Source organism: Staurois parvus, unplaced genomic scaffold (assembly GCF_062004578.1).
Source record: "Staurois parvus isolate SC_StPar_1 unplaced genomic scaffold, SC_StPar_1.0 ptg001330l, whole genome shotgun sequence".
Taxonomy (NCBI): domain Eukaryota; kingdom Metazoa; phylum Chordata; class Amphibia; order Anura; family Ranidae; genus Staurois; species Staurois parvus.
The window spans coordinates 116,427-138,376 of record NW_028319126.1 but is presented as its reverse complement, the minus strand read 5'-3'; the positions used below and the strand labels follow the sequence as shown (position 1 = coordinate 138,376).

General features: G+C 46.0%; 1 protein-coding gene across 15 annotated transcripts in view; it reads right to left on the bottom strand.

The window, feature by feature from the left end:
- NRXN3 (neurexin 3) overlaps positions 1-4,384 on the bottom strand; it is a 454,309-nt gene extending 449,925 nt beyond the window's left edge. For 9 of the 15 annotated variants that reach the window (XR_016308255.1, XM_089661377.1, XM_089661372.1 and 6 more), the window contains exon 1: positions 4,082-4,384. The gene's annotated coding sequence lies outside the window, so the exon portion shown is untranslated. The remainder of the gene's footprint in view (positions 1-4,081) is intronic. The other 6 variants (XR_016308253.1, XR_016308254.1, XM_089661380.1 and 3 more) reach the window with 1 other exon arrangement.
- Between the last annotated feature and the right edge of the window lie 17,566 nt (positions 4,385-21,950).

Sequence of the window (21,950 nt, the reverse complement as noted above, 5' to 3'; positions counted from 1 at the left end):
CATCATTGTTATTATCTCCTGACTTAGAGCATGGAGGGTTTAACCCTTTGTGTGACATTGTCTTGAATTTTGTATAGAACCGTGCCATGTGTTTTTACAGGCAACTGTCCAGTCTACTAGGATCCCAACTAAGAATGAGATCTGAAGTAAAATCATACTGAACCATGAGATGATGCTTTGAGCAGCTCAGAAAATCCACTGCCGTCCACTATGTTTGGGGTTGTCTCTACATTTGGCTTTGTAGTGCAGCTTGTTCCAGTGGAGACACCTGCCAACTGAGAGGGGAATTACTCACACTTCCTGTTGAACTCTGGGTTAGGGTATAAAGCAGACTTTTCATCTCAACCTTCTTACCCATGAGGAACCTTTGAAATAATTGTCATGTCTTTTGCTAAAACCAACTTATTATACATCAGTTGAAAAAATGTCACCCCAATGGTGGTCTGAATGTCCCAATTCCAGACAGCTAAAAAGAACATTGGCATCATGCTGATAGCACTGCCAAGTGTTGTTGGTCCTGGAACAGGGCAGGCACCATCAGATGGGAGGTCAATCAACCATAGCCCAAGGAATCCCTAGCAAACTCTTGAGGAACCCTATGCTGGAAGATATCTGCTGGCTTATTACATTACACGAAAGTAGCTATACATCAGTGGGGAAAATGTCATCCCCATGGTGGTCTGCATGTCCCAATTCCAGACAGCTAAAAAGAACATTGGCATCATGCTGATAGCACTGCCAAATGTTGTTGATCCTGGAACAGGGCAAGCAACATCAGATGGGAGGTCAATCAACCATAGCCCAAGGAACCCCTAGCAAACTCTTGAGGAACCCTATGCTGGAAGATCTCTGCTGGCTTATTACATTACACGAAGAGCAGCTACACTGGACTTAGCTAAGCTTATAAGAATTAAAAAAACAAAAACTATTTCATTTGAATATTGGAAGCCTTTTGGTGGCAGGACAAAGAATGTGGTAGAAGGATGGCCAGCGGTAACCTCATTAAGAGTGTAATGTGCAACTCCCCCAGCTGCCACCAGCACTCCAGCCTTCCTGACAACATGGAGACACAACAGCATGCAGAGAGTGAAATGAAGAGTGTTGGGGTGGATTGGGTGGCTTTTAAGACAGGGTGCCATCACCCCCACCCCCGAGAGACAGAGACCAGGGACCGCCAGACATGAGCGCAAATAAATAAATCTAGAACAATCGTACAAATGTGATGAAGTGGTGATGATGTGATTGGGGCACAGGCTGTTGGTAAACGTCAATGGAAACACGGAACTCCAAGGGGGGGGGGGATATATATGATCTATACGTGTCCTGTGCTTATATAGATCACAAGCCAGGCGAGTGTGGCTCTCTAGCTTCGTGGGAACTACAAGTCCCAGCTGTTGGCTACAAACTGCCTGGCGAGAGATGGACAACACTGGGGGGGTCATTTATTTATTTCTGTCGTGGCGGAGGAGGGAGAGGGATCAGAGGAGGGAACAACACGCTGTGAAGAGAGAAAGAGAGAGAAAAGAAAAAAAAAAGGAAACACACCGCAAATCCAGAAAATTAATTTGACAAATAAGAATGATATCTACCAGACAATGTAGTTTGTTTACCATAGCGTGTCCAATGCCTGAGTGCTTTGCGGAAAAGTGGGGAAAAAAGCAAATTGAATAAACTGTGAACAGAAGGGTCGTCAAAATCCAAAAAACGCAACAAAAAATCAGAACATAAAAAACAGATAAAACAAAGATGGTCAGTTAGAGGGTGTTAGTACAGTCTGGAAAGGAGCTGGTTAGTAGCAATGACACAATACATGAATGATTCAGGGTTACCCCTCGATACTCCACACAGACCTCACAATCCTTCCCCCGTCTCCCGCACACTCTCCGTCACGCTCCATGTGACTCATCCACGCGCTCACGGCTTCCCCCTCCCATATGTCATACTTACGTTCTCCGCCTGGGAAGCGGTGTAATCCCAGAATGAGTCACCGCAACACAAAGAGATTCAACATTATAAGCAAGAAAGCGACACGAGAACTGTCCTCTATGACATCACCGTGACCGTGCGTCCAGGAACAAATTCTTCATCAGAGCCAATGGCGAGCTTGAGATAACAGCTCTACCAGTATATTCATTACAAACGTGGCCGATAATGTCAGAGTGTGATTTGTATGGCTCTACCGGCTTACTACAAACGTGACCAGGAATATTCCAATGTACATTGTATGGTTCTACCAGTTTATTCCTTACAAACGTGGCTGATAATTTCAGAGTGTGATTTGTATGGCTCTACCGGCTTACTACAAACGTGACCAGGAATTTTGGAATGTACGTTACATGGTTCTACCAGTTTATTCCTTACAAACGTGGCCGATAACTTCAGAGTGTGATTTGTATGGCTCTACCGGCTTACTACAAACGTGACCAGGAATATTGGAATGTACATTGTATGATTCTACCAGTTTATTCCTTACAAACGTGGCTGATAATTTCAGAGTGTGATTTGTATGGCTCTACCGGCTTACTACAAACGTGACCAGGAATATTGGAAAGTACATTGTATGGTTCTACCAGTTTATTCATTATAAACGTGGCCGATAATTTCAGAGTGTGATTTGTATGGCTCTACCGGCTTATTCATTACACATTTGGCCTGTACTTTTGGAATGTGAATTGGATAGCCCTGTAGACCTATTCATTGCAAACGTGGCCAGTAATGTTGGAATGTAAAATGGAGGGCTCTATAGGCTTACTCATTTCAAACTTGCCTGGGAATTTTACAGTGTAAATTGGATGGCCCTACTGGTTTATTCATTACAAATGTGGGCGGTAATTTTGGAATCTACATTGTATGGCTGTACCGGTTCATTCATTCATTACAAACGTGGTGGAAATTCCAGAGTGTGATCAGGATGGCCCTACTGACCTATTTGTTACAAACGTGGCCGGTAATTTTGGAATCTGAATTGGATAGCCCTATAGGCTTACTCATTCCAAACATGGACAATTTTGGAATGTAAATTGGATGGCTCCACAAAGTTGATCATTAAAAACATGGCCGTCAGTTTTGGAATGTAAACTGGATGGCTCTACAAAGTTAATTGTTAAAAACATGGCGGTAATTTTAGAGTGTAAATTGGATGGCCCTATGAGCTTATTCATTACAAATGTGGCCAGTCATTTTGGAATGCAAGGTAGATGAACCTACTTACTTGTTCATTACAAACATGACCATATTTTAGAGTGTCAATAGGACGGCCCTAGAGGCTTTCATTACAAATGTGGCCAGTAACAAAGGACTGTATATTGGATGGCCTCACCAACCTATTTATTGCAAACGTGGCCGGTTGGCCTTTGGACTGTAAATTGTATCTAAAGTACTGCTTTGCTACATTGTATTCCATATTTCAGGACCGAGGTTCCCAGGATTGGGGACAGGTTTCAGATCTGCTCTTATCGCATTTATACAGGAAATATTATAAATAGATGTGATGGTATCAACTCCATCTCGGACGCAGAGGGCCACGCAGTGTGCGAATCTCTCCGCTCTCTAGAAGGCGAGATCTTGTGATAACCGCAATCTCTGAAGCCTCTGTGTGTGTGTATTATCCATGCCGTCTCCTGAGATGTGTGAATAAGCCGCATGCGGATTCTACGACACGTGTAAAGCTGAGACGTGTAGGAGTGCGACTGGCTGATGACTTTCCTGTACCGCTGCGTATATATATATATATATATATATATATATATATATATATATATATATATATGAACTCCACACCAAACAGAACATATGATGTGATACACGGCCCTGTAAATTTGGAGGTGAATATATGTGTATGGGTCTATACGGGATCTTAAAGAGACAATACCTAAATGGAAGAACCAGTGTCTATTCCTGACTGCCAGAGTGCCCCAGTCACATGACCGCGGATGTTGGCGGTTGCACGCTTGTTGTAAGATATTGTGCGATAATATCCCTCTCTCGTCCCTCTAATGTTGCCTTTTCCCGATTCTTCCTCGCCATCCCTCACCTTACTTAGCAGTGTTCCCCTCCAGAGGAGGCGCGAGATCCCCCTTACCTGGCGTAAGTTCCGAGTCACCTTGACGTCATGCCACTCGTTGTCGTTGAACTTGTCGTTGGCCGGCTCCACGATGGCCTCGAAAGCGCCGGAGCCCAGGTTAATGACCAGGGACACGGCTCCACCCTTCAGTGCCAGGTTGACGTAGTCGGCCGACTTGCCCGTGTGCAGGATGAGCCCGTTCCTCTGGCGGGTTTTGAAGGACAGGGTGATCTCGTCGCTGCTGCTCTGGATGGGGTTTTGAGACAGGTCGTAGCACAGGTACTCCGAGCCGCGGAAGGTGGCCACATTCTCTTCTCGGGCTGTAGGAGAAGCAGAAATAAAAATTGTTTATAGGGAGGAAATTTTGTGACACAAATATGGTCGGTCTATGCTCCGTCACCTGACCAAGAACGAGATGAAGAACTCGATGTGTGTTATTTGGGGCTCTAAGGGAGGGATGGAGAGGGATACGAATACTGATTGGAACTGCAAGATGCTCCTCAGAAAAATAAACTCATACTGACAGCTCAGCAATTTATAGTCTGCAGCTCATTTACTTCCACAGGAAAGCTAAGGGCTGTGCCGGGTCTGATTCAGCTCATTTACTTCCACAGGAAAGTTACACGTCATATGCATGAGGCCTTACATCCATAGAATGGCTGAGGGCTCTGCAGGGTCTGATGCAGCTCATTAACTTCTACAGGACATCTAAGGGCTCTGCAGGGTCTGATGCAGCTCATTCACTTCTGCAGGACAGCTAAGTGCTCTGCAGGGTCTGATGCAGCTCATTCACTTCTACAGGACAGCTAAGGGCTCTGCAGGGTCTGATGCAGCTCATTCACTTCTACAGGACAGCTAAGTGCTCTGCAGGGGCTGATGCAGCTCATTCACTTCTACAGGACAGCTAAGGGCTCTGCAGGGTCTGATGCAGCTCATTCATTTATACAGGAAGGCTAAGGGCTCTGCAGGGTCTAAGGCAGCTCATTCACTTCTACAGGACAGCTAAGGGTTCTGCAGGGTCTAAGGAAGCTCATTCACTTCTACAGGACAGCTAAGGGCTCTGCAGGGGCTGATGCAGCTCATTCACTTTACAGGACAGCTAAGGGTTCTGCAGGGGCTGATGCAGCGCATTCACTTCTACAGGACAGCTAAGGGCTCTGCAGGGGCTGATGCAGCGCATTCACTTCTACAGGACAGCTAAGGGCTCTGCAGGGGCTAAGGCAGCTCATTCACTTCCACAAGACAGCTAAGGGCTCTGCAGGGGCTGATGCAGCTCATTCACTTCTACAGGAAGGCTAAGGGCTCTGCAGGGGCTAAGGCAGCTCATTCACTTCCACAAGACAGCTAAGGGCTCTGCAGGGTCTGATTCAGCTCTTTACTGCCACAGGAAAGCTACACGTCACATACATGAGGCCTTACTTCCACAGGACAGCTGAGGGCTCTGCAAGGTCTGAGCTCTGATCTGATATCAGCTGTACTGAGATCAACTGGAGCTGCCACAGATATCTGTCCGGTAAACCTCTTTAAAAACCCCGGACTAGTCCCCCTTTGTAAATAGGAAGCATTTAACACTTTCCTATAGAAACATATGAAGTGCTCCTTCTTCCATCAAACTAACATTTCACCATCCAGGTTTAACCAGCCAATATATATTATAACCTTTTTGTGATAGAAAATAAAAAAACTAATATTCAAATTAATATATCATATATACTCAATAATAATAATATACTCAAAACATATAAAAAAATTTTCAAAAAATTGAAAAGAAAAAATAGTCCAAAAAAACAGTGTCCCAATAAAAAAAAAAACAGTGTCCAAAAAAAGGTCCCAAATTTTCCAACTTTATGATCCAATAGGAAGGAATCCTATTTCATCCCGTGATACCTCAAAGAAAAAATAGATACTCTAGTGCATTACTTTTAAAACAATTATATTCACTCAGTGAAGAACACAAAAATTGTGCAAAAACTATATATATATATATCTCGTGCACATATGAATAAACTGTGACCACTCCGTGAACACTGCAACACTGTGAATCCACCGACACCAATAGTATTACATACTATTACCCTCTGTATTTATATAATCAGCATTCAATCAGAGATCTTCCTCTCCAAAGAAATTTTCCAAGGTCCTTGTCTTGCTGTTATGAACGATGGAGTGATCTGGCAGGTCTGACAGACCTGCCAGATCACTCCATCGTTCATAACAGCAAGACAAGGACCTTGGAAAATTTCTTTGGAGAGGAAGATCTCTGATTGAATGCTGATTATATAAATACAGAGGGTAATAGTATGTAATACTATTGGTGTCGGTGGATTCACAGTGTTGCAGTGTTCACGGAGTGGTCACAGTTTATTCATATGTGCACGAGATATATATATATATAGTTTTTGCACAATTTTTGTGTTCTTCACTGAGTGAATATAATTGTTTTAAAAGTAATGCACTAGAGTATCTATTTTTTCTTTGAGGTATCACGGGATGAAATAGGATTCCTTCCTATTGGATCATAAAGTTGGAAAATTTGGGACCTTTTTTTGGACACTGTTTTTTTTTTTATTGGGACACTGTTTTTTTGGACTATTTTTTCTTTTCAATTTTTTGAAAATTTTTTTATATGTTTTGAGTATATTATTATTATTGAGTATATATGATATATTAATTTGAATATTAGTTTTTTTATTTTCTATCACAAAAAGGTTATAATATATGATTGCTGCACTTTCTAGGGAGAAAGTATGACTTTTTGAGGAATTTTGGGGTGTAGGAGGTTATACACTGATTTATTTAACCAGCCAATAGCTTCTTATATCTCACACGGAGGAGGGGTTTTCACCTGCCATGACCAATGGAAGGGACTGGTATCCTTACTCTGCTTATGTCGTTACTCTGCATTACAGAAAATGAGGCAAGAGGAGTGAGACTACCTTACTGAATTCAAAATAGGGAACATCGGCACAGTTGTCACACTGCTACAGTCCACAATTATGAAGTCAATAAAGGTGTCTCACTTCTCACGCCTCATTGCAGTGCCCAACCAAATACTGAAATATCAGTTCAGGGTGGAGCCGCCCCTCTAATGTGTCCCTGAAATACAGCAAACTAATAGAAAATACGGCTTGGAGGTATTACAGCCACCTTGTAGGAGACATTTCACACCTCATGCCTCACAGCCGGGACCCCCACCCTCCTATAGATTCCACCCCCCCCCACCCAGGACAGGACAGCATTCAGCATGACACACAGTTGTTCCTCGATCCATCCTGCAGATTTCAGACATCACAACCACCACGAGACGCAGGGATGGCGGCTGGAACACAGAAGACAATCTGACAAAACGATATACATGACAGCCTGGGATAGACTCTGCTGGGGGCCCCGAGCCTGAGCCTGAGAACACCGGTGATCCTGCCCCTTGCAATCGTATTTTTCTAGTGAATTCTGCAGAACGCAAACTGATTGGTTGCTGCAGGAACATCTTTATCCTCTGTCACCAAGAGATGATACAATGTAACATGTCCACCAAGTAAATGTAACAATGTCATTACAAAGCAGAGAAGCCATCTGTACATTGCACCGAGGTCTGCCATTGCTTCCAATGCAGCGGAATGCCTGTAAAGCAGGGTGGAAATGACGGGCTCTTTGTATAACACATTTGTGGGATGAATGTCACACGTCCCTGCAGGCTGGGCTGAGTTCACCACACTTTCTGCAATAAATTAAAGTGTTACTAAACCCACAACAGTACAATCAGTCTGTAGATGCAGGAAAGCATGCTTGTTATACTACCAGTGGGACCTAAGGGGTTAATCCTCTGTATTGTGTAAAAAAGGCTGTCTAATCCTGACTTCTCTGATTCTCCCCTTCTTCCAGGGTCTCCTTCTTGTCTCCTGATAAGACATATCATGTGGAGACACTGCACATGCTCAGTTTAGAGTGTATTGCTAGAGAGATTTTTTTTTTTTCCTAGGAGAGTGCATGTGATCAGCACAGGGCCAATCAGCATTGTCCAGACAGAGGTCAGGGGTTCTGCATCCTTCTGAAGCACAAAGAAAACTCCTCCTACAAGATTAACCAGTGCTCTGCTGGACACTGATAGAAGTCACAAGACTGCTATATACTGCTGATGAGAAAAGGTATTTAGCAGTTTATATTTACTAAAAGAATTGCATTTCCATGTTGTGTGTACTGCTGTGGGAGACCAGATATAGTGAATGCAGGGTCCGGGGAGACCAGATATAGTGAATGCAGGGTCCAGGGAGAGCGGATATAGTGAATGCAGGGTCCGGGGAGACCAGGTATAGTGAATGCGGGGTCCGGGGAGAGCGGATATAGTGAATGCAGGGTCCGGGGAGACCAGGTATAGTGAATGCAGGGTCCGGGGAGACCAGATATAGTGAATGCAGGGTCCGGGAAGACCGGATATAGTGAATGCAGGGTCCGGGAGACTTGATATAGTGAATGTAGGGTCCAGAAGAGCGAATATAGTGAATGCGGGGTCTGGGAAGATCACATATAGTGAATGCAGGGTCCGGGGAGACCAGATATAGTGAATGCAGGGTCCGGGGAGACCAGATATAGTGAATGCAGGGTCCAGGAGAGCGGATATAGTGAATGCGGGGTCTGGGGAGATCAGATATAGTGAATGCAGGGTCCGGGGAGACCAGATATAGTGAATGCAGGGTCCGGGAGACCAGATATAGTGAATGCAGGGTCCGGGGAGAGCGGATATAGTGAATGCAGGTTCCGGGGAGACCAGATACAGTGAATGCAGGGTCCGGAGAGCAGATATAGTGAATGCAGGGTCCGGGGAGACCGGATATAGTGAATGCAGGGTCCGGGGAGACCGGATATAATGAATGCAAGGTCCAGGGAGACCAGATATAGTGAATGCAGGGTCCGGGGAGACTAGATACAATGAATGCAGGGTCCGGGGAGACTGGATATAATGAATGCAGGGTCCAGGGAGACCAGATATAGTGAATGCAGCGTCCGGGGAGACCGGATATAATGAATGCAGGGTCCAGGGAGACCAGATATGGTGAATGCGGAGTCTGGGCAGACCAGATATAGTGAATGTGGGGTCTGGGGAGCCCAGATATAGTGAATGTGGAGTCTGGGGAGACCAGATATAGTGAATGCAACGTTCGGGGAGACCGGATATAATGAATGCAGGGTCCAGGGAGACCAGATATAGTGAATGCAGGGTCTGGGGAGACCGGATATAATGAATGCAGGGTCCAGGGAGACCAGATATAGTGAATGTGGAGTCTGGGGAGACCAGATATAGTGAATGTGGGGTCCGGGGAGACCAGATATAGTGAATGCGGAGTCTGGGCAGACCAGATATAGTGAATGTGGGGTCCGGGGAGCCCAGATATAGTGAATGTGGAGTCTGGGGAGACCAGATATAGTGAATGTGGGGTCTGGGGAGACAAGATATAGTGAATGCGGAGTCTGGGCAGACCAGATATAGTGAATGCGGGGTCCGGGGAGCCCAGATATAGTGAATGCGGAGTCTGGGGAGACCAGATATAGTGAATGCAGGGTCCGGGAGACTTGATATAGTGAATGTAGGATCCGGGGTGACCAGATATAGTGAATGCAGGGTCCTGGAGACCGGATATAGTGAATGCGGGGTTCGGGGAGACCGGATATAGTGAATGCAGGGTCCGGGAGACCAGATATAGTGAATGCAGGGTCCGGGAGACCAGATATAGTGAATGCAGGGTCCGGGGAGACTGGATATAGTGAATGCAGGGTCCGGGGAGACTAGATATAGTGAATGCAGGGTCCAGGGAGACTGGATATAGTGAATGCAGGGTCCGGGGAGACCAGATATAGTGAATGCAGGGTTCGGGGAGACCGGATATAATGAATGCAGGGTCCAGGGAGACCAGATATAGTGAATGCAGGGTCCGGGGAGACCGGATATAATGAATGCAGGGTCCAGGGAGACCAGATATAGTGAATGCAGGGTCCGGGGAGACTGGATATAATGAATGCAGGGTCCAGGGAGACCAGATATAGTGAATGCGGGGTCTGGGGAGACCAGATATAGTAAATGCAGGGTCCGGGGAGACTGGATATAATGAATGCAGGGTCCAGGGAGACCAGATATAGTGAATGCAGGGTCCGGTGAGACCGGATATAATGAATGCAGGGTCCAAGGAGACCAGATATGGTGAATGCAGGGTCTGGGGAGACCAGATATAGTGAATGCGGAGTCTGGGCAGCCCAGATATAGTGAATGCGGGGTCCGGGGAGACCAGATATAGTGAATGCGGGGTCCGGGGAGACCAGATATAGTGAATGCAGGGTCCGGGGAGACCAGATATAGTGAATGCAGGGTCCAGGATTTAGTAACACTTTATTTTCTATGATGGTCGGCTCCATCTATTGGCCAAAGTTCAGTATATTTTCTCATTGAAGTATTTCAGAAAATGATAATTGCATTTTGGCCACTAGATGGAGTCATAGGAATAAACCTATTACAGAAGATAAAGGGTACAGCAGTCCAGCCAGGATGAGTGTGTGTGACATCCGGCCAGCGAATGTTTCCTTTATAGACTCCTGTTTAGCTGAGTGTAGAAATCAGCATCTGAGAATCAATCTGCCCCTGGATTAAGTCCCCAATAATGGAGCAGTGTGACATGCAGCAGCTGGGTGGGGAGATAAAAAAGGGGTCCAAATTCATTTTATATTTTATCTAATATAAAAACTTCATGAAAGTACACAGAGTGTGTGTAGTATGCCCTGTCCTTGCGTCCTGCTATCACGCCTTGCAGCAGCTAGCAATTCCAGGCTGTAAAAATGACAGCTGGGAGTCGTTGCATAAATACAGCAGCTGCAGGAGCAGTAAAAACAGACCATCTGACACAGTGTTTACAAACATTGTTCAGAGGGAACGACACAAAGTAACATTGTTTAGAAACATTGTTCAGATGAGAGATAGATCATCTCACGCCTTGACTACTGCAACTCTCTTCTCACCGGCCTACCCCAGTGCAGGCTCTCCCCGCTTCAGACCATCCTGAACTCATCGGCTAGACTCATCCACCTCACCAACCGCTCCACCTCTGCCACCCCCCTCTGCCAATCCCTTCATTGGCTCCCGATTGCCCAACGAAACAAATTCAAGCTGCTAACTCTGACCTACAAAGTCATTCACAACACTGCCCCTAACTACCTCACCAACCTGATTCCCAAGTACCACCCTACCCGTACCCTTCGCTCCTCACAGGACCTCCTTCTATCTTGCTCCCTGGTCTCCTCCTCCCACGCACGACTGCAAGACATCTCCAGGTCCTCCCCCATCCTCTGGAACTCACTACCCCAATCCATCAGACTGCCACCTTCCCTCCTCACCTTCAGGCGCTCCCCGAAAACCCATCTCTTCAGGGAAGTCTACCCCACCCTCACCTAACAGCCATTCTCCTTCATTCCTCCTACCACTCCATCCCCCACAGCCACTTCCTCCTGTACCACTACCCCCTCCCTCCTAGATTGTAAGCTCGAAAGAGTAGGGCCCTCTAACCCCTTGTGGGCTGTTTGTAGTTGCTGTACTGTGCCATGTATTGTCCGCCCCCCCCCCCCCCCCTCTATTGTACAGCGCTGAGCAAACCCTTTGGCGCTATATAAACTCGATGTAATAATATAATAATGTTACTTTGTATCTAACTCCCATCTGGACAATGTTTACAAACAATGCTACTTTGTATCTCTCTATATTTTTCTGCACAATGTTTATAAATATTGATCAGACAGGAGATGGAGAGATACAAAGTAGCATTGTTTATATGCATTGTCCAGATGGGAGATAGATACAAAGTAGCATTGTTTATAAACATTGTTCAGACAGGCGATAGAGATATACAAAGAAGGAAGCCATGTGACTGTACTGGCAGCACACAGAGGGAGGAGCCATGTGACTATACTGGCAGCACACAGAGGGCGGAGCCATGTGACTGTACTGACAGCACACAGAGGGAGGAGCCATGTAACTGTACTGGCAGTACATAGAGGGAGGAGCCACATGACTGTACGGACAGCACAGAGGAGGGAGCCATGTGACTTTACGGGAAGAACACAGCTCAAGCTCAGACATGGCAGACATTGGAGGTGTGGAATTGCAGTGATTGAATACAAAACAGAAGAGGGACATGTTTCCAACTTATACCAAGTCTTTGATAATTATCCATTATAGTGGCTGCAAATGGTGAAATCTTCCAGCAAATGACAGTTGGCTGGATGTCTTGCCGCACCACAAACTCTAGACAAGCACAAACAGTTTACCATCTTTCATTTTGACTGTAGCTGCCCATACAGTGGTACAATTTTAAACGAATGTTTGTATGAACCTTCGTATGGAAATTCTCAATATAATTCGACATCCACATTCCCGGTTAAAAAAAAAGTCAGAGAAAATCCAGAAGTCCTCATGTGCACGCTCTGCATTGAAGCCAGAGGATCAGCATGAAATCAGGCAACCTAGGGCAACTCACGAGTAGAACTTCATTTGAAAGGTTTCGTTTTAAGAACGGTCGATTTTCTAATTGTTAATGGGGTCGATTTGTTGTTCGCCTTCAGCCGCAGTGACGAGAAAACTCAAAGGTGCCAGAAAGATTTTTCTTTCCTTGAACGACGCAAGGAAGAGCCTAGTCATTCCACAATCGAAGGTTAAAAGCAGACAACATTTTAAACGGCAATCGTCGAGTCATCGAATGTACATCGAACGTTTGTCCATACAAACAAATATTCTACTAGCGTTTGGCCAAGATAGTCGAGCTGGGAGTTCAGCAATGGCTGCCTCTCCGTTCGGCTCACAAGCCGTTTAGGAATCACAGCCCAGGCGTTGCGGTGCCGCCAAGCAAGCGATCTGCGGAGGTGCGTTTGTGACATCTCTCCGATCGTGTAACCTGCGCTGTAGACAGCGAGCCGACACGATCCCAGGAGCCGCGGCCGAGTCTACGCCAGTTAAAGTGTGAGATTACATCGAGTGTCCCGGGGGGAGCGCTCTCAGGAAATCTGACACTTTATACAATTGGCCTCTCCGCGCAGAAACATGCAGCCAACCGGCCCCATGGGAGCCGGACAAGGAAGGGGGGGCGAGGAGCGCCATCGAATCTCCCCTCAGGCACAGTGGAAATAAATAGACTGAAGAGGGACATGAAACGCCGCGTCGCCCTTCCCCGCCGCATAATATCACACCAGTAATACCAGACCATAAATATTTATGGAGGACAATCGCCACCGACTTCAATAAATACGAGCCCTCAGTCCGCAAATGTCGCTCCTCGCCAGGCAGGGGGTCATTCGTCCTACGAGATGTTACAGCCCCCCCCCCCTTCACATATATGTGTTTATTTCAGGTACTTCTATACAATGTATGCAGCACTTTACATATATATTGTACATTCACATCAGTCCCTAACCCTCAAGGGGCGTACAATCTAACTTCCCTAACCCTCAAGGGGCGTACAATCTAACTTCCCTAACCCTCAAGGGGCGTACAATCTAAGGTCCCTAATCCTCAAGGGGCGTACAATCTAACTTCCCTAACCCTCAAGGGGCGTACAATCTAAGGTCCCTAACCCTCAAGGGGCGTACAATCTAAGGTCCCTAACCCTCAAGGGGCGTACAATCTAAGGTCCCTAACCCTCAAGGGGCGTACAATCTAAGGTCCCTAACTCACATTCATACATACACATACTAGGGCCAATTTAGACAGGAGCCAATTAACTTACCGGCATGTCTTTGGAGCGAGGAAACCAGAGTACCTGGAGAAAACCCACGCAGGTACAGGGAGAACATGCAAACTCCAGGCAGGTGGTGCAGGGTTGGGAATCGAACCAACGACCCGAGTACTGCCAGCAGAAGTACTAACCATTTAGCCACTGTGTTGCCCAAATGTTCTTGGAACATACGGTAAAACGCCGCGCTCTTCTGCGGTGCCCTACATTTACAATGGCACCCCAATGCACAGCATAGTAGGTGTCTACGGACCCGAGCTACAGCCCACCATAAGGCACATACCATGTTTTGTGGTGCGTTTACAAAATGCGCAAAAAATGCACGTTGCGCTTGTGCTTAGATACAGGAAAATACTGCATGAGCTATTCTGACATTTGTCACGCATAAGGCAACCCACTGAAAGGATGCCCTATGCATGTGGAGCAGCAATGTGCAAAAAAAGCACAATAAAGGTATAAATGCGCAATGCCTACCATTGCACATAAGCCTGTGAACGGGACCTTTCACGTTTTAAGCCCAGGTTCACACTGATGCGGTGTGTTTTCTGTGCGAATTCCGTACCACATCAGAATCGCACCCCGTTCATGCAAACTGCTGCAGGTGTGTATGTTAACAACACCCTAAAAGTGGTCCGCAAAACGCGGTGCGATGTGCAGAATCGGATAACATAGGTGTGAATATCCCTGCAATCCGATTCTAGTGCGGAACCAAAAAAGGGTCCTGCGCCTTTTTGGTGCGGGTGCGGTGCGAATAGAGCCATACAAAATGTATGGCTCTGATTGCACCGCACACAAATCGCATGCGATATACCGCACCGCATGTATGTGAACCCGGGCTAAGGATGTTCGTAGATTTTAATTTTAGGAGTAGGTTTATAAAAAAAAAAAAACCCTAACATTTGTTCTTAAGAGAAAATTGGCTTAAGAACATTCAACCAGAAGGGGTAAAGAGCATTCAGCCAGTACAGAAAATTGCCTGACACTACAGGCTAAGAACATTCGACCAGAAGAGGTAAAGAACATTCGACCAATATGGAAAATTGTCTAAAAATGCTGGGTAAGAACATTCGACCAGAAGAGGTAAAGAACATTCGACCGATACGGAAAACTGCCTAACACTACCGGCTAAGACTAAGAGCATTCGACCAGAAGAGATCACAGAACATTCGACCAGAAGAGGTAAAGAACATTCGATCAATATGGAAGATTGCCTAACACTACCGGCTAAGAGCATTCAACCAGAAGAGATCAAAGAACATTCAACCAACAAAGAAAATTACCTTATACTATAGGCTAAAAACATTTGAACAGAAGAGATCAGGAACATTCAACCAATATGGAAAATTGCCTGACATTATAGACTAAGAACATTCAACCAGAAGAGATCAAGAACATTCGACCTATATGGAAAATTTACTAAAACTATAGGCTAATAACATTCGACTAGAAGAGATAAGGAACATTCAACCAATAAAAAAAATGACCTAACACTACAGACTAAGAATATTTGACCAGAAGAGATCGAGAACATTCAACCAATATGGAAAATTGTCTAGCAATGCTGGCTAAGAACATTCGACCAGAAGAGGTGAAGAACATTTGACCGATATGGAAAACTGCCTAACACTACTGGCTAAGAGCATTCGACCAGAAGAGATCAACGAACATTCGACCAGAAGAGGTAAAGAACATTCGATCAATATGGAAGATTTCCTAACACTACTGGCTAAGAGCATTCAACCAGAAGAGATCAAAGAACATTCGACCAACAAAGAAAATTACCTTATACTATAGGCTAAAAACATTGGACCAGAAGAGATCAGGAACATTCAACCAATATGGAAAATTGCCTAACACTACCGACTAAGAACATTCAACCAGAAGGGATACAGAACATTCAACCAACATATAATGGATATTCAACCAATATGGAAAATTGCCTAACCAGAGGCGGACTGACCATTTGGAAACTCGGGCACTGCCCGAGGGCCCGGGGTCAGTAGGGGGCCCCATGAGATGCCCCTGGTACCTTTTTCATAGGCTTTTTTGAGTTTGGCCAAGGACACAGGGGCCCCATGATCCCCTATTGCCCGGGGGCCCCATGAGTTGTCAGTCCGCCCCTGTGCCTAACACTACCGACTAAGAACATTCAACCAGAAGGGATACAGAACATTCAACCAACATATAATGGATATTCAACCAATATGGAAAACTGCCTTACACTATTGGCTAAGAACCTCTGGCCAGAAGAGGTAAAAAATCATTCAACCAGAGGGGGTAAAGAGCATTCGGCCAGTATAGAAAAGTGCCTGACACTACAGGCTAAAAACATTCGACCAGAAGAAGTAAAGAACATTCAACCAATATGGAAAATTGTCTAACAATGCTGGCTAAGAACATTCGACCAGAAGAGGTAAAGAGCATTCGACCAATATGGAAGATTACCTGACACTACCGGCTAAGAACATTCGACCAGAAGAGATCAAAGAACATTCAACCAACAAAGAAAATTACCTTACACTATAGGATAAAAACATTTGACCAGAAGAGATCAGGAACATTCGACCAATATGGAAGATTGCCTGACACTATAGGCTAAGAACATTCAACCAGAAGAGATCAAGAACATTTGACCTATAAGGAAAATTTACTAAAACTATAGGCTAATTCTGAGGGCTTCACAGGACAGCTGTATTTATACTGAGATTAAATTACACACAGGTGGACTCTATTTACGAATTAGGTGACATCTGAAGGCAATTGGTTCCATTAGATTTTAGTTAGGGGTGTCAGAGTAAGGGGGCTCAATACAAATGCACGCCACACTTTTTAGATATTTATTTGTAAAAAATTTGGCCATGCCAGGACAATGATATCACATGCATCTCTGTCATTATATAGCGTTCTGGAGAAACACCATGAATGTGGCCACTGGGAGCCAACATTAACTTGAAGGCACTTATACCGGGAGAGAAAACTATTCTGGCAGCTGGAAAAAGTGCTGACAGAATCCAGAGATGAACTATAAGACACTTTACTACACACTTAACACTGTATCCCAATTCAGACATACCATGAGAAGAACCAACTGCTTATAAAAGAACTATGCTTGATGGTGAAGAACAGAAGATGAACATTCTGCTGTGAAAACACAGGACCCAAACATAGGAGAGATCCTTCTAGAGCAACACCATAAATGTGGTCACCCGGGAGCAGACATTGACTTCAAGGCACTTAACAACAATACTCAATACTGGGACAGACAAATATCTAGAACCTGGAAGAAGCACCAGCTAATTAGGACACAATCTAGAAGATGCTTTATTACACAAGAAGATATCTTAATTCAGACATATCATGAGAGTAACCAACTCTTTATAAAAGACAACTATGCTTGGAGAAGATGGAGAACAGAAGACTACAACCAGTTACAAATGATGAACAGTCTGCTGTGAAAACATAGGATCCAAACAGAAGAGAGATCCTTCAGAAGAAACACCATAAATGTGGTCACCGGGAGCCGACATCAACTTGAAGGCACTTAATAATTACAATAGGTGATACTGGGAGAGATAATTATCTGGCGGCTGGATGAACCGCCAGGGGAATCAGGACACAATCTATAAGTCGCTTTATTACACATGAAGATATCTTAACTCGTACATACCATGAGAAGAAGGAGCTCCTTATAAAAGACAACTATGCTTGGAGACGATGAAGAGAACAGAAGACGACAACCGATTACAATCACATAAATTATGAACATCTGGCTGTGAAAACATTGGACCCAAAGAGAACAGAGATCATTCTGGAGAAACCCCATAAATTTGGTCCCTGGGAGTCGACATCGACTTCAAGGCACTTAATAATACCAATACTTGACAATAGAAGAGACCATTATTTAGGGGCTTGAAGAAGCTCCAGCAGAATCAGGACATGATCTATGAGTCACTTTATTACACAAGAGCATACTGTATCTTAATTCAGATATATCATGAGAAGAAGCAACTTTTTATAAAAAGACAACTACAATTAGAGAAGATGAAGAGAACAGGAGACAACAATCGGTTACAAAAATGATGAACAATCCGCTGTCAAAACACAGGACCCAAACAGAAGAGAGATCCTTCTGGAGAAACACCATAAATGTGGTCACTGGGAGCCGACATCGATTTGAATGCACTTAGTGATAACAATAGGCAATACCAGGAGAGATAATTATCTGGCAGCTGGAAAAAGCGCCGGCGGAATCCGGAGACGATCTATAAGACGCTCTACTACAGAATGAAGACTTGGTGCTGTATTAATGGCTAATCGAACATGGCGGACTGTAACAGTGAAAACACACCGGGGAATTGAGGGCAGATACAACGTCTCAGCTGAGAGGAAGGGAAAGGATGCCAACAGAAATGGAGAAGGAAAACCTAAATTATTTGTCACCATGGACATACCAAGATGAAGATGAGACGCCAATCATGGGTGGTCCCACATTCATGGCCACGTTGCTCCAACTGTACTATTTATTAGATAACCTGGTGGGAGGACCTTTAACCTGCAGTGGCCAACCAGGTTTTATCTTAAAGCATTCTGAGCTGTGAAGAATGGGATCTGATTGGCTCATATTAATGCACGTTGTGAGAAGTGGGTTTAAAAGGCCATGTGCTCACACCCTCCAGAAGAACCTGTGGGTATTTTGGGGAGGTCAGGAGACCCTGTAGTGCCAAATGCAGCCACACAGGTCCCCAAATTGGAGCTGAAGCTGTTGTTAAAAGGAAACTGATATCAAAATATACAGCAGTAAAGTCAGCCTTTCCCCCCAGAAATGGTGTCATGGTCTTAATATAGAGGTAGTGAGAGAGTTGATGTTCTCCTGGGTACACGGATGTCCAAAACTCCAGGATCTGCAGATGTGCGATGTCCATCTATCTTACCCAATACAACAACGAGCAAGGAGCAGTGACTGGCAGCACCACATGATCTCCTCCCTGATATTTTAATAAAAGGAACAGTGGAAGTAATCATTATATACAATATAGAGCATCAGAAAGACAAATACCAATTTCTATATAAGAGGCGGTACTGGGAGGAGTGTATGGGGCGGAGCCAAGGGATGGTGCTCGGAGGTGGGTAGTGGGCAGACAAGGTATGGCTCAGAAAGGGGGTGTCCCTGCACCTGATCTGAGAAAAAATCCCCGGTCAGTACTACACGTAGGTAATTAGTGGTAATTAGTGGTGTGGCTGTTCCCTTCAGTCTTGCACAGTTGTACCCAGGGGCAGACTGACAACTCATGGGGCCCCCTGGGCAATAGGGGATCATGGGGCCCCTGTGTCCTTGCCCAAACTCAAAAACGCCTATGAAAAAGGTACCAGGGCATCTTATGGGGCCTCCTACAGTGCCCGAGTTTCCAAATGGTTGTACCGCCTCCTCTCCTGGACTGGAATGGCTTCTTCTGACTTCCCTGCACACTGGGAGCGTCTCACAATGTGCATTAGAAGCTGCAACCAGTCAGATAGAGCCCTGCCTCATTTCCTGGCTGGAGGATGTCAAACATCCTCGCAAGTGCCAGCCCACTGCTTCCATCATAGCTGAGGGCTCCTGAGAGGGTGCTATGATGTTTCCAGGAAGCTATGTACAGCACCTTGCTGACCCCTCCCACCAGCCATGAACTGTCTGCAGTGCAGAGAGAAGCACAGAGAAGCACAGAGGCCCAGTGATGATGTAACAGAGTCTAAAATAGGGTATGTAATGAAAACAGGATTTTTGTTTTATTTTATTAGCCTGGTAAGGGGAAAAGGGAGAACCGATGAAGACAAACTATAGCAGATTCCACTTTAAATATTAAAAAAAAGCTGCTCGGGGTGATTTCACTCTGGCACAGCGGTTTGTCGCACTGTCAGCGGGTGTCAGAACTTTTATCACACACTATCTTTGATGTGATAGTATTTGCACCCTCAGTGTCGCCGCGATCATTTACCACTATGATGGCTTTAAATTGTGCCTGAGGTTTAATACTTGCATTGAGTTCAAACTAAAGGTTATCATTAAGGGTCAGGTCCAGGTTACAGGGGGTACAGGAGAGTACAGGGGGGTACAGGGGAGTACAGGGGAGTACAGGGGGTACAGGGGAGTACAGGGGGGTACACAGTGGTACAGGGGAGTACAGGGGGGTACAGGGGAGTACATGGGGGTACAGGAGGGTACACGGAGGTACAGGGGAGTACAGGGGGGGTACAGGGGAGTACAGGGGAGTACAGGGGGGTACAGTGGAGTACATGGAGGTGCAGGGGAGAACAGGGGGGTACAGGGGAGTACAGGGGAGTACAGGGGGGTACAGGGGCGTACACGGAGGTACAGGGGAGTACACGGAGGTACAGGGGAGTACAGGGGGGTACAGGGGAGTACAGGGGAGGTAAAGGGGGATACAGGGGAGTGCAGAGGGCTACAGCGGAGTACACGGAGGTACAGGGGAGTACAGGGGGGTACAGGGGAGAACAGGGGAGTACACAGAGGTACAGGGGAGTACATGGGGGTACAGGGGAGTACAGGGGGGTACAGGGGAGGTAAAGGGGGATACAGGGGAGTACAGAGGGCTACAGGGGAGTACACGGAGGTACAGGGGACTACAGGGGGGTACAGGGGAGGTACAGGGGGTACAGGGGAGTACAGAGGGCTACAGGGGAGTACAGGGGAGTACAGCGGGGTACAGGGGAGTACACGGAGGTACAGGGGAGTACAGGGGGGTACAGGGGAGTACAGGGGGCTACAGGGGAGTACAGGGGGCTACAGGGCAGTACAGCGGGGTACAGGGGAGTACAGGGCAGTACAGGGGGGTACAGGGGAGTACAGGGCTTTACAGGGGGGTACAGGGGAGTACAATGAGGATAAACTGGAATTGTCATCAGATATCTGTTATATAAATTGCAGTAATGTGTCAGAGTTACACTTCCAGCTATGTATGACCTCACACACAGACAATGGCTTCTTCCGTCCAGAAGGGCAGCACCATCTTTATTCAGACATCATTCAGGGCCACCCTCTGCTTCCTGGACTAAGATGCTCTTTTTTTTTTTAGATGTGATAAATGAATATTTAACCAAAAACTAAAATTTCTTCATGACACACCGAATGGGTCATCAGTACAGTGCCATCCAAAGCAAAAGCAACCATCAGCAACAGAAACATCCACACCACTGATTACCTACGTGTAGTACTGACCAGGGATTTTTTTCTCGGGATAGGTGCAGGTACACCCCCTTTCCAAGCCACACCTTGTCTGTCCACAACCCACCTCCGAGCACCATCCCTTGGCTCCACCCCATACACTCCTCCCAGTACCGCCGCTTCTATAGAAAACAGATCAAAGTATCATTTTGTAGTGCTAAGTAATTTGTACGGAATTTGTAGAATAGACCCATCCAAGAACAACAGATCCCTGGCCACACTAGACCCCTCCAGCAACAATAGATCCCCAGCCACAATAGACTCCTCCAGCAACAATAGATTCCCGGCCACACACTAGACCCTTCCAGCAACAATAGATCCCGGTCACAATAGATCCCTGGCCACAAAAAACCCTCCAGCAACAATAGATCCCCAGTCACAGTAGATGCCCGACCACCATAGACCCCTCCAGCAACAATAGATCCTCAACCACAATAGACCCATCCAGGAAACATAGATCCCCAGCCACAACAGACCCCCTTCAGCAACAATAGATCCACAGTCACAATAGACCCCTCCAGCAACAAAAGATCCCCAGCAACAATAGATCCCGGCCACAATAGCCCCCCCCCAGCAACAATAGATCCCTGGCCACGACAGACTGCTCCAGCCACAATAGACCCCCAGCAACCACAGATTCCCCCCCAGCAGCAAGAGGACCCCTGCAAAAACATATCCCCCCAGCAACAACAGATAAACCTCAGGAGCAATAGACCCCTGCCAGCAAAAATCAATCTACCAGCATGAATAGACCCACCAGCAGCCAGCAAGAATACCAGGGATGTTGAATTTATATTGCCCAATGCCCGGGACATGTAGTTCCCGCGTACCGGGCAGGTAGTTTCTTTTATCCTTCAGCCCTGCTGCGGGCAAGCAGCAGGGCTCACCTGTCAGGTGGAAGCAT